Here is a 12,672-nt window from a genome sequence, read left to right as displayed (position 1 = left end):
GGGTGATCAAACCAGTGTTTGAGGATATGCAATATGAGTTTATTGAGAGACTTATTGTTGATGTCCTAGATAGGCACATACATGGAGTTGTGAACGAACCTGTGCAGGGGACAACTGCATTGCCACCCAACATTGCCTCTGTTCCATGTCCACCTAAAGCAGAGCTCATTGAGAAATACACATCACGGTTTAAATGATTGTCATTTGATTGTCTGTTCTCTCGAGTCTCCTCATGTCGCAGGCCCATTGAATATGTGTATCTATGTAATGTGTAAATAAAAGTGATTGCTCAGTTTACATGCAATGTGTCTCTCCACCCTTGCCCCTCCCTTCACCGTGCAGTAGTGCGAACCACCCGGGTGTCACCTGTGACTTTGCTCTCGAGTCTCCTCATGTCGCAGGCCCATTGAATATGTGTAGCTATGTATTGTGTAAATAAAAGTGATTGCTCAGTGTACATGCAATGTGTCTATCCAACCTTGTTCATTTGCGCATTAAATTAAACCAAACAGTAATATAAATCATTTTTCAAAAAATATAGAATGTCTCCGTATTTATGGTTCTCTGGGGCTGCAAAGCACGCAGACAAAATGCATAGATGGAGCGGAAATTTCAAGTCCTGTGAGATGGCCTTACACTGAATGTAGCTAACTAGGAATGTGTGCTCGTTCAAAGTGAAGGTCAGCTGCTTTTATTTTTTGCTCGGGTGCCGGAATGGCCCACGACTCAGTATAAGGTTCTATTGTTATTTGACCTTGACAGGCCGGGACCATCCCGAAAGACTTCTTTTTGGGGGTGTGGTGCAATAAGGTAAGAAACGATAATGAATAAAATTTCAGAAACGATAGCCATTTAATGTTCGCTCATTAGAAGAAATAACGTCGGCATAGAAGGAGTGGTATTTCGGGGCTGCCCTACGCACAGACACAATGGAAAATGCAAATATAATGTAAGTAACTCTTTAGATGAGTTGATACCGCAATTTAATTACTATACAGTAGCTTTAAAGACGGGTTAAGTTGTACTTGTTCGTTCTATGTGGCATATTGTTTTGTACCGCGCAGTATCTTGAGGAGAACCATCTCCTTTTACGGAAGCACCTCAAAACCTTCCTCTTCGCTTCTGCTTTCTCTCTCCCTCTCCCCTGCTACAACTGGTCCACTGTCTGTGACCTCGGTCCTGGGCCCTTCCACTCTCCACCTGCACTGCCTCCCTGTCAACCCCTGCACTGGGGGACTGTCTCAGTATCCTACAGCCCCCCCTTGACGTATAATACCCAGTTGCACTGTCCTAGCTATGAAATAATTTCCCGACCTAATATATAAAATGAATAATTCTGATGGTGAGACTAATTTCATTTTTTATGTTTTTCAAACAGGTACATCATTCATTATTGTATGTGTCACGAGTACCAGACACCGGCGGATGGCTTTTTTAACCGCCAGTTGCTTCTCCGCGTGAACAACGTTACCACCCTGACCATTTTATGGGACGATCGCCAAGTACAAGTATGCCCTTATGCGGTACTAACGGCTAGATGCAACATACAGACCGTTGTAGTGGCCTAGTGCCTCGTTGTCGGAACAGCCATGCGATTATCAGTGCGACCGAAGAGCTTATTTTATCGTAAACCAACACCCTGTGTACTGCACACGAACATCGCTTGCCTCAAGACGAACTATTTTGGATCGAGAGCAAAGAAAAATGCAAATCGCTGAATATTTTCTAAACATTTGATGTCCAATAAATGTACTTTGCCAAATGTACAATCTTGCCGTTTGCTTTTAAACCACAGTTTCATATTCCGAATTGTGGCGCTGTATTGTGAGATGATCTAAGACCCTGTGTACAGCAAAGGAACATCGCGTGCCTCAAAACAAACTTTTTGGAACGTGAGCAAATAAAAATGAAAATCGCTGAATATTCTCAAAACATTTGATGTCACATAAATGTACTTTACCAAATTTACAATCTTGCGATTTGATTTAAAAGTACAGTTTCATATTCCGAATTGTGGCACGCTGTGTTGTGAGCTAATCTGTGTTGATTTCCGGGTTCTGTGTGGAGTCGCGTAGAAGACGCTTGGGCGCGTTTGCCTACGCAACACAGTCACGTCACGGATAGAGGCGGGGAATATGAATGTTTTGATAAAGTCTGTTTCAGGGGCGGGGGATTTGATTTAGTGCCGCAAAAGCAGGTGAGCCAGGTCGATGGGGGGAAATGATAGGATTATCAGAAAATGGCGGCTGATTTCGAGTGCGATAATGGACGAAAAGTCAGGTAAGGTCCATAGGAAAGTTTTCTACGATCTACCGAGTTATGCTTAAAAACACATGGCCGAACCGTAGGGACAATAAAAAAAAAGTCCCGGAACTATCCTTTAAGTGCAGTAAAATCTGTTTTAAGCGCAGCACAAAGAAAACAGAGTGGATTGTCATGGGGCTGCCCTGATAGTTATCAGTGAGCACACCACAACTTTCACCTTGAAGGAATTGTAATAACTGTGCTTTCAAGTATTTATCCTGAAACTAAGCTCCTGTGGGAGAGGCCTAGTCCAGAAGGCCCATTCATTGTTGGTGGGTTTTTATAGATTTTTCTAATGTGATAAGCGAGCTCACCCTGGTTATGGAGCATTCAAGCTTGTTGTTCTGTTAAGTTAAATATCTACTAGAATGTAATATTGCCATAGCCACATTGAAACACCAGATAATATTGTAGGTAGGAAGGACTTATTTACTTACTTTTGACATAGTTCCACTGACAGTTCCACTTTGATCATATTACAATGCACTCTAAAGGAAAGGAGCAGCAGAATGAAAGAGCGGGTGATGGGAGACCCTGTGTTGCCCCAGTTTTCTTGCTTCTCCTGCACTGTGAAGTGCACACCTGGAGTCTACCAGGTTTGGGCACTAAGCCAGGGAGGGTCTAGAAAGCTGCGTGCCTGCCAAATGATGCGCTCACTGTCAGCCCCACCCACCTGCATCTTTCAAATGGCATCTTTTGTGTTCCCAGGAAGATTGATGGGTACATCACCTGTCGTCAACATGTGGCTGCAAATTGGCACTAGAATAGTGCACAGTTGACATTCCGACAGTGTCTCCAGACGCAAAATAAGTGGTGGAGAATTTCCAGGAAAGTCACTGTTAGGCAAAAAGTCCACTGGCGCATGATGTGAACAGAGCATAGAGGGCCATAGGAGGACCATCAGGGCACACTGGCAAGTGCACAGTTCTGATAAGAAGCCCACTCAAATGCTGTAGAGCAAGAACTGAGCCCAACGGAGGTACTTTTGGGTCCAGTCGCAAGTGTTTAGCCAGTTCCCGCGCAAATACCCTTACTTTGCTCTTTATTAGCGCCCCAGTGCCTTCTAGCAAGAAGCGAACCTGGAATAGTAAATTTGTGACATGGGCAATCTGATAGGAATGGGTATGGGGGACTGTTGAGTAGTTGCCCAGGTGAATGCCTGAGTAAAGGATCCCCAAGTGTTAGTTGGTGGTAGTGAGCTGAATTAGATATTGTCTCCCCCTGCAGTCCCTAGCTATTCTGCCCTTCAATGAACTGTCCAGAACTTGTAACCTGTGACATGAACTCAAATAAAGCCACCTACAAGAAACATCCTGAGGCTCCTTAGTAATTGGTCTCTGAACCAGCCCTCTACAATTTCATGGGCTGCCTGTAAGGAATTGATCTTCTTTAAAACCTTGTGAACAATATGGCTTTCCTGCCCTGTCAGGAGGGCGGACATGGCCTTTAACAGCCTGCCAGCCCGAGCAAATGCAGGCCAGAGTGAAGCGAGAGCCTCAGCTCGGGCTGTGGGCCTTTAAAAGCCATATCTGCCCTCCTGGCAGGGCATGAAAGTCATTTGCACCCCTGGGGTTGTCCTTGGTGCAGATAGATTGCACAAATTGTTCATCGGGAGATCTGCGCTGCTAGCGCAGCCTATCTCCTGATGAAAAATGAAAACAAGAAAAGATGGCCACCATCTGGAAACAGGACTAAGTCCCTTTGCCATGTCTATGGCGGTGGCCAGACGGGAGGAGCGCCAGGACTAGAGCACAATCCTCCTGTCCCGCAGAAACGTGAAGGGGGTGGGGAGGCAACAGGTAGCAGTTCCCTGTTGACTCTCCGCAATGTAAAAAGGAAAACAAAAAGTGCCTCGCTGGGAAGGGACTCGGGTGGCTGACCCACTGGCTCGCCCGCTGTTCCAGCCACCTGATTGGCTGAGCACCCTTCCCTGGGTGTGAATCCATAAATCACTATTGAGCTTGACTCCCTCCTTCATTTCGGCAAGGTTCCCATCATGTGCTCATTCTTCAGGTGCCTTTCTCTTAAAGATCCCCAGATTCCTTCAGACTCTTCCGCACAGGAGATCAATCTTTTTCCTATTTGTTCAGTGTGGAATGGAACTCTGTGCCTTTACATTCAGAACCATTCTTCTAATTACTCTTTTCAAAGTAGCTAAAACCCTGCCTGTATATTAAAGCAAACTAAGCTATGTTTCTCTGAAAGCCTGACTTGTGTCGCTGAATTTGCATAGGGAGTCAACAATGTCAGCACCCAGCGAACATTGCACTTTAAAAATCCTTAATTTCATAACGGAACAGCAGCTTTCTAGACAAAGCCAGAGTAAAACAGAAATTACTGATAACTTGTAAGAATCTATCCCGAATATGGGAAGATTTTCCAGGATAAACGCCAATTTTTGCTTACATATGTAAAACTAAATCCTAATTATTCTCTAGGCGAATGAAATGCAGAGGACCCCTTAGTATAGCCTCCGATGGGGACCACCATATAGAAGTATCACCTTTTTTAATCAAATATTGAGTATATAAATCATTCAGTCACTTACAGCCCTGAATGTTTCTATAAAGGATGGACCAGAGCCCGTACTAAACTCCTGGGGTTCAGTGACACATCTGCATATTTCCGTTGTTTGTTGATTGTTCCACCGAAGATAATAATGCTCCTCTCCTAAGCCAATGAAATGTCTTATTTTGCAGGTCACTGATTCCAGACGCAATGCCAGGCCAGTAAGATCCCAACCTTGGAGCATAGGTATTAAGCTGAGTCATTAACCAACCACCTGCATGTACATTTTGGCAGGTGTGATTGAGTAATGGAAAAGGACTGATGTAAGATCTATTTTGCAGCCCAATGAGAAACTGTACTTTTTCAGAGGCTGTGAACTATCACTTCCTCAATCTAGTCCTTTTTTGGGAACTCAGCTGCCCACTTCTTCAAAACATGGCCTTACTAGAATTAAGCAGAAACCTCTGACAGCATTGTGTGATGGTCCCCAGGCTCAAAATAACGTTGGTGTACGGAAGATCTAACCGAGGCAAAACTAAGGCCTTGTAACAATGGGCAAGTTTTGAGGAAATGGTATTTCTACACATTGAAATATAAATTCCTGGCGAAATTAGACTGTGCCTGCAGGTAATCAAATGAGGGAAAAGTCTTGCCCCAATAGAGCTGGCCAACCTGTAGTTAGACGTTGGCTATACCAAATCTGGCCTCGTTGCGCTATCGTATGGATCCTCAACAATGTACATTTGGTATTGAGTCTGGATTTCAATCTCTATCAGTTTCTTCCATATATTTGTAATGGGGGGCAAGCCTGTACTTCGCAAGTTCCAATTACATTGCATGGGGTAATAATTAACATTTGTTGTTGCAGTGCTTATAAGCTTGGGCAATCTGACATGAAGCTCCAGGCAAGAACACAACATTATTTAATATTATTATTATACTCTTTGAAGAAAATGTGGTTGAAAAGCGTGTCTCCATTGCGGTGTTAGGATCTAGGAGTGATTCGGGGGTGTAAAAACAAACTGAGTAACTAACTATTGCCCAATGCATCCCATTCCAATATTGAAAACTGTGGTATGCAAGACCCCCTTTCACATAGGCAGGGACCAATTTCAGCATTATTTTGCTAGATAGGTATAATGCGACCCTAAAAGGTATATACACATTTAAATTGTCAGTTCTTCCCAGAACAGACAAGAAAAACTTAGCTCAGCAGTTGGCTTAGCTTTGAAAATGCTCGCCATGTCTGATCTACTTCATGATACAGGTCAACACCCACATGTTTAACTGCGTTAACAAAATGACCACTTCAGCCTTCAATTTTCCAGATCATAGTTTGAATTTTGGTGTCATGTAAACGAAAAGCCTTGCAGAGGGTATCAGCTAATCTGGCAATCCCGGGGTATGCAGTCTGCGGGTGTGCTGTAAACATGGCTTAATTGCGAGAATATAACATTATTTTGTAAGCAAACAGATAGAATAACTGGTTTCTGTAATGGAAAGAGGCATTCTCAGAGGTTTGCCTAGTGCTAGTTGCCTAGTGTTCCATTGGAACATAAAAGGCCTGGACAGCGCCCTGATTAGCACCGATCAGCAGCATATGTAATAAGTTGGCTAATTTGAATGAAAGATCTATGGGCAGCCATAGCCTGAAGTGTAGCTCAGAGGAGGTCCAGCTGACCCTATCAAAGGTTTTCTTAACATACAAGAAAAATAGGGCCATCTGAGGCTGGGTAAGATGGGCCTTTTCTGTCACAGTGAAAGTCAAGCACGAAGGATACACCCATGTTGAATAGGGTGAACCAGAACACAAATAACACTTGAAACTAGTTTGCCAAAAGATTAGAGCAGATCTTACTATCCACATTAACCAATGTAACTGGGCGATATGTAGCGCAGCTTGCTGAGTCCTGGTTCTTTAACTTCCTGGATCTTCCAAAATGTTTTGTATACCTCAAACAGCCACCACTGCTGCAGCCTCTACAGTGCCACAGCCTGCAGCCCCAGCCAAGGATACTGCAGCCACTCTGGAAGCACCAATGGCACAGCCATTGCCCGTACTCACGGCCTCCATTGTACATGGCCGTGTCAACTGACAAGGATGCTGGACAGGATGCCGGAAACATATGCTCTACCAACGTCCCTCCTTCAGCCTGCTCAACTTGCAAAACCCGCCATGCTCGCCCTCCTCCAGCATCAGGGACATGGACACGTGCCTACAGTGCAGGGAGGAATGCCATGAAAACATAGCGGGACTCATTCAACAGCACATAGAGGAGTCCTGTTTGATGTGGGAGGGGGCAAGTATGATGCGTGGGGAGGCACAATTAGTCAGGGAATGCGTGCAGGCCACTGTGTGGTGCTGTGCACATGCCCTGGGATGAGAAACTTGTGCGACAGTGCTGCTAGCAAAGAGGGGATGTGAAAGGAATGAGGCAAGTTTGGCCATGGCAGAGTCACTCACCCTTTCCCTGCAGGTGGCACTGGAACACAGACACCCTCTACCACCACCACGCCCGCAAGCTCGCAGCAAAGCAGCCCAAGGCGAAGATCCCTGCACTCGTCGGGTTCTCCTCAGAAGGGCAAGCCAGGCATGAAGAAGCCACAGAAGAGAGCAGGTTTGTGACCGGAAATATGACACTGTTGATTACGGGGTGTTATGATGATGGTGTCCCTTCACAATTTAACCAGGGAGTGTCTGGTGTGGGGAGGTGGTTACTGAGGGGGGAATTGATATGGGTAGTTGGGGGTTCAAAGGGGGGTGGTAGTTGTGAATTGGGGATTGTGGGGTGGGGTCGGTAGGGGGTGGAGGGCCAAACATTTGATGTTTGATTTCTCATTTAATACATTTGAAATCACGTCTGGACATTCAGTTTGTGCTCAAGTGCTTTTATTAGTGTGCAGGTTCACAGACAGTGTGTGCTCTTGTGCATGTACAGGTGCTGTGTGCTCAGAAGTAACTTCTTATCAGTTCCTGGTGGGCTGCATGCCTGTCCTGTTATCCCTGTGACAATGTTGTTGCATGTGTGCTGCTGCTCCCTCTTCATTGACATCTCCATCATCTGCATGTCCTTGTTCAGGGACAGGGGAATGTTCCCCCTGCTGCACATGTTGTGCAACATGGCACATGCAAGGACTATCTTGCCTACTTTCACAGGCCTGTACATCAATGCCCCTCCTGAGCGGTGCAGGCAACAGAATCGTACCTTCAAGAGGCCGCAGGTCTGCTCAATTTTTGTCCTTGTACGGATGTGTGCACGATTGTAGGCTGTGTCATGGTGGTCCTGTGGATGCCTGACTGGGATCATCAGCCATGGCAGTAATGAGTATCAGAAGTCACGTGCATGGAAAGGGAAACAATGAGGGACACATCAGTGAGGTGACTGTGCTCTATGCTCATGGTGGATGAGGATATGGGACACATGCATCTGAGTCTGTGCACTTGCTGGCTGTGTGACACCTTGCATGTCCCGGGGGAAAGGTTCTGCTGGTCATGACATATGTGGGATGGGTACACCAGGGTGGGGCATGGTGCGGTCCTGCATTGCTTTGTGCCATGGGAGTGATGTATTGTGGTACCTATAGTGCATTAAATGTACCTGTCCACCTATGGCGAGTTAGTGCTGGTGTGTCACTCCACATAGCCATGTGGTACGTACCAGTCATGGCCAGCCACTCCTGTCTGCGGTTGTGTCACTGCTTTTGCATGGTGCCTGTTAGGCATGCACTACTGCCAGTGTACATCCCCCCATTCACTTCATATGCAAGGGGGTTTCTGTTGATCATTTTACTCACCCAATAGCTGGGTCTGCTGTCCAACGCAACGCAACATATAGCTGGGCAAAGTGCTGTTGCGCAGGACCATTGAGTCATGTGTCTATCCTGGGAATCGTGTGCAGCTAATGTGTGATGGTCAAATCAGCGTCTAACCTGCAAATTTAGGGAGTGGTACATCTTCCTGTTATGGTACACCTCCTCACTGGCATGCACTGCCATTAGCTCAATGTGTTTACAGTCAAGTGGCCAAAGCACATTGGGCCTGCCAGCAAGGGCATGAAACAATATCTTGTTGGCATTCACCTCTGCTTGCGTCGTTGGCAGGGCAATGTGCTGGGACACATGGTGGAGGAGGGCATGCAGGACCTGCTCCAGCACTTTTAAAAAGACAGGCTGTGCGATTCCATGCAACTCACCAACTGTGTCCCAAAATGTGCCTGTGGCAAGGAAATGCAGCACAGACACCACCTTCAACGAGGGAGAGGGTATGGCAGTGCAGATCCCAATGACGCTATGGATGTCGTCCTGGATGAGGTTGACTATTGAGAGGATGGTCTCCCTGTTCAGCAGGTAGTGTGTGTGAATTTGGCTGTCTGTCAGGGTCCAGGGTGTGGCCCTTGTGTGGCTTGCTGCACATTGTTCCTTGCCATCATCATTCGCCTCCTCATCCTCCACTGCCTGTCTGCCTGTTGCCAGTCTTTAACCTCTTGTGCATAGAGAAGCACTCCATCATGAAGCACCTCCATGTCCACGGCTGCTGCTACAAGTTGCAGCATGGTTGTGTTGCTGTGTGTGTGTGTGTGTGTTTGGTGTGAGTGTGGTCCTTTTCTGCAGTCCCTGTGCTCTTTGTGTGCAGCTGGGTGGATTGGGTGCACCTGTGGCCTGAACACCAAGGCTTGATTACACGCCTGGACGGTGGTGTCGGTATTACTGGAACGGTTTTGCCGGTGCGAACGGCATTTCTGTGCCGGTCTCACCAGCTGTTACATTGTCGGAATGGCACCTTTTTTCCGTGGTACTGGTGTTTCTGGATGTGTCTTCCGTGTGTTCCACAGTTTACGTTGCCTGCACTACCGTCGACAGTGTCACAGTTCACACAGTGGCCGGCGACGTTGTTTTCGTGGTTGCCTCTCATAGTGCACGATCAGGAATGTGTACTGGTAACTGGAATTACCGCCATGTTGTTTCCGGACCACCAGACCTGGAATGAGGCCCAGAATTGCCTAAAGTCTGAGCTCTCCTTAGAGGCTACCATCTTTGTCCCTTGGCACTGGCACAAAAAATCCCACTGGCACAAAAAACCCGGACTCCTTCCTTGCCCCCACATCCTCCATGCTCCCCCCAGCATCACCTGCCTGTCCGGTTGCTCCAACGCCACTCTTTATCACGTCTCTCTCCTCTGTAACTCCTCCAATGGCTACCATGGAAATTAGGAGGGACTATGAGAAATTCCCATCTCTGATTTCCATGGCAGGTATATTCTTGGGTAGTTATTTTTTACTTGAGAAAGGCCACCAAACCATTTCTCAACTTCAAAAAACGATAGTAGCACGCTGCAACTCATGTTGCAGTGCTAATAACACCCTCGGTGGGGGGTATTACTATCAGATAATGTTACCAGGGCCTCATTAAAGGGCCCTCATCTCTTTGCTCAGGCCTGAAACATGGATCCTGTGCCATTATCTAACGGTAATGACCCACACCTCGATGGTTAATGCTTAAATAATACTCCTCTGTTTTCAGAGTTTAATCGGCTCGTCTTGCTGAACTCATAGTTGTACACCATTTTACTGAAACATGTCCCTTTCCAGAAAAAAAAAAACTTAGTAGCTGAAGATTGATGAAAGATAGTTCACTGGAACGGATCTGGCGATAGTTTTATTCTGTAGAATCCTAGTGGCCCTTATATTTGGCATGAGAAATTACAAAAAAGCTTTGAAACAAATAAAAAAGGATATTTAGGCTACACAATTATTTGAGCACCTAGTCAACAGAATACACTCCTCAAAAACAATCAATAATAGGTATAAGCCCTATATCAACCATATTTAGCCAAGTCTCTCTGTATTTTCATAACAAATATTGAAGAATTAGCAATAACTGGTACCAGAACAACTACCAAATGTACACCTCCAGTAAAATATGTTCTGATAATCCATTCTTACCTCTGACAACTCGATAAGGAGTAAGTAGCTTTTGGTTAGCATTCAACAAAACATTTAGTAATTGTGCATGTTAGTACACTCCCTACTCAACCCATGCCCTCCCAAAAAATGTTCAAAATCACTGGTGTTAGCTCCTGACATTGAAGTATGGTTCCGACAGGCTATGAATGAACAAGTTACTCTCTTACCTGGTAATGTTCTTTCGATGGGATGGTCCGACGACGTATTCCATATCTATGAGAGTAATCACCACAGCTGTGCTGCTTCGGAAAATCTTTCGGCGTCTGCGTCCTGTGTAAATGATGTCGATACGCTGTCCTCGAGGGCCTCCGTCGAGCCGACGTCACTGGATGTTATAAGTAGAATGCATGACGCCCGTAGCCTCAGTTGTAGTTTTTTCCCCAGAATGTGTGGCACCAATCTTCTGCCAGTAGGACCACAGAAAGCCTTGCGGAAACACAAGCTGCAATCGCATAAAAAATTCTGTAGCGGGGAAGGAAGGGAGGGAGCGATATGGAATACGTCGTCGGACCATCCCATCGAAAGAACGTTACCAGGTAAGAGAGTAACTTGTTCTTCGAGGGGATTGGGTCCTCCGACATATTCCATATCTATGACAGACTCCCAAAGCAGTACCAACGTAAGGAGGTGGGAAAAGAATTTAGAATATACAAATTTAGAATGCCCAATCAAATTGCAGAGTAAAGGACCGCCTTGCCAAAGGCCAGATCCTGCCCATGGATAGAATCTAGGGAGTAGCAACATACAAAAGTATGGACCGAAGCCCAAATGGCTGCATCGCAGATGTTACAAATACGAACCCACCTTTGCAGGGATGTATAGGCAGCCATACCCCTAGTCGAATGGGCCCGTAAGCCTACAGGAGGGTCCTTACCCGCCAGGCGGTAACATTCAGAAATTGCCAAGATAATCCATCTAGACAAAGTCTGCTTAGTCACAGCTTGTTCCAAACGCCTTCCAGCATAACCAATAAAGAGCTGATCGTCCACTCTGACCCGGGACATGCGTGAAATGTAGAAACCTAAAGCTCTCCTAGGATCTAACCTATGGAGCCTCTCCTCATCCTTACCAGGATGCGGAGGAGGATAAAATGCCGGAAGAACAACCTTCTGGCTTAAATGAAATTCCGACACCACCTTCGGAAGGAAGGAAGGACGAACTCGAAGGACAACCCTGTCCTTATGAAACACAGTGAAAGGTGGCTTAACTGAAAGTGCCTGTAACTCACTCACTCTGCGAGCGGAAGTGACCGCAACTAAAAATACAGTTTTAAGGGTTCACAGTCTCAAAGGACAAGAATGTAAAGGCTCAAATGGAACACCCATTAGAAACTTGAGAACAAGGTTCAAATCCCAACCGGGCACCTAGAAAGGTGACAGAGGGAACACATTAGTGAGCCCTTTCAGAAACTGAGAAATTAAAGGAATTTTAAAATAAGAACACTCCTCAGACGAGCGCTTAAATATGGACAGCGCCGCCAGATAACCTTCCTGGGCTAAGGAAAGCAAAAAAGACAGAACTATAGGAATGTCACATGAAAAAGGATCCACCTTCTGAACCCTGCACCAGTCGCAGAACTTTCTCCAACGGCAACGGTACAGGGACTTAGTTACCGGCCGTCTGGCCGAAAGCAACACCTCCATCACGTCTTCAGGGCGGTCCCAATCCTTACCTCAACCTTTCAGAAGCCAAGCGTGAAGGTTGAGGGATCTGACCTCTGGATGGAGAACCTGACCCCCCTCCCGTGAGAGCAGATCGTCTCGGTAGGGAAGACGATGTGGAGGGCAGATGGACAAGTCGAGAAGGTCCGGGTAACACATCCTCCTGGCCCATGCCTGAGCTATGAGGATCATCCGGGGACCGAACCCTCGTAACCCCCGCAGCACTTGCGGGATGA

The 12,672-nt window shown here is 46.3% G+C and overlaps 1 protein-coding gene across 2 annotated transcripts in view; it reads right to left on the bottom strand.

Annotated features, from left to right (window-relative positions):
- The window catches only part of LOC138450152 (myelin-associated glycoprotein-like), a 912,268-nt gene that overhangs the window by 722,588 nt on the left and 177,008 nt on the right, over positions 1-12,672 (bottom strand). The gene's annotated exons all lie outside the window — the stretch shown is intronic.

Source organism: Ambystoma mexicanum, chromosome 1p (genome assembly GCF_040938575.1).
Source record: "Ambystoma mexicanum isolate Mex_15411 chromosome 1p, UKY_AmexF1_1, whole genome shotgun sequence".
NCBI lineage: Eukaryota > Metazoa > Chordata > Amphibia > Caudata > Ambystomatidae > Ambystoma > Ambystoma mexicanum.
The sequence above is the reverse complement of the archived record's forward strand: the minus strand, read 5'-3'. Positions and strand labels throughout refer to the sequence as shown.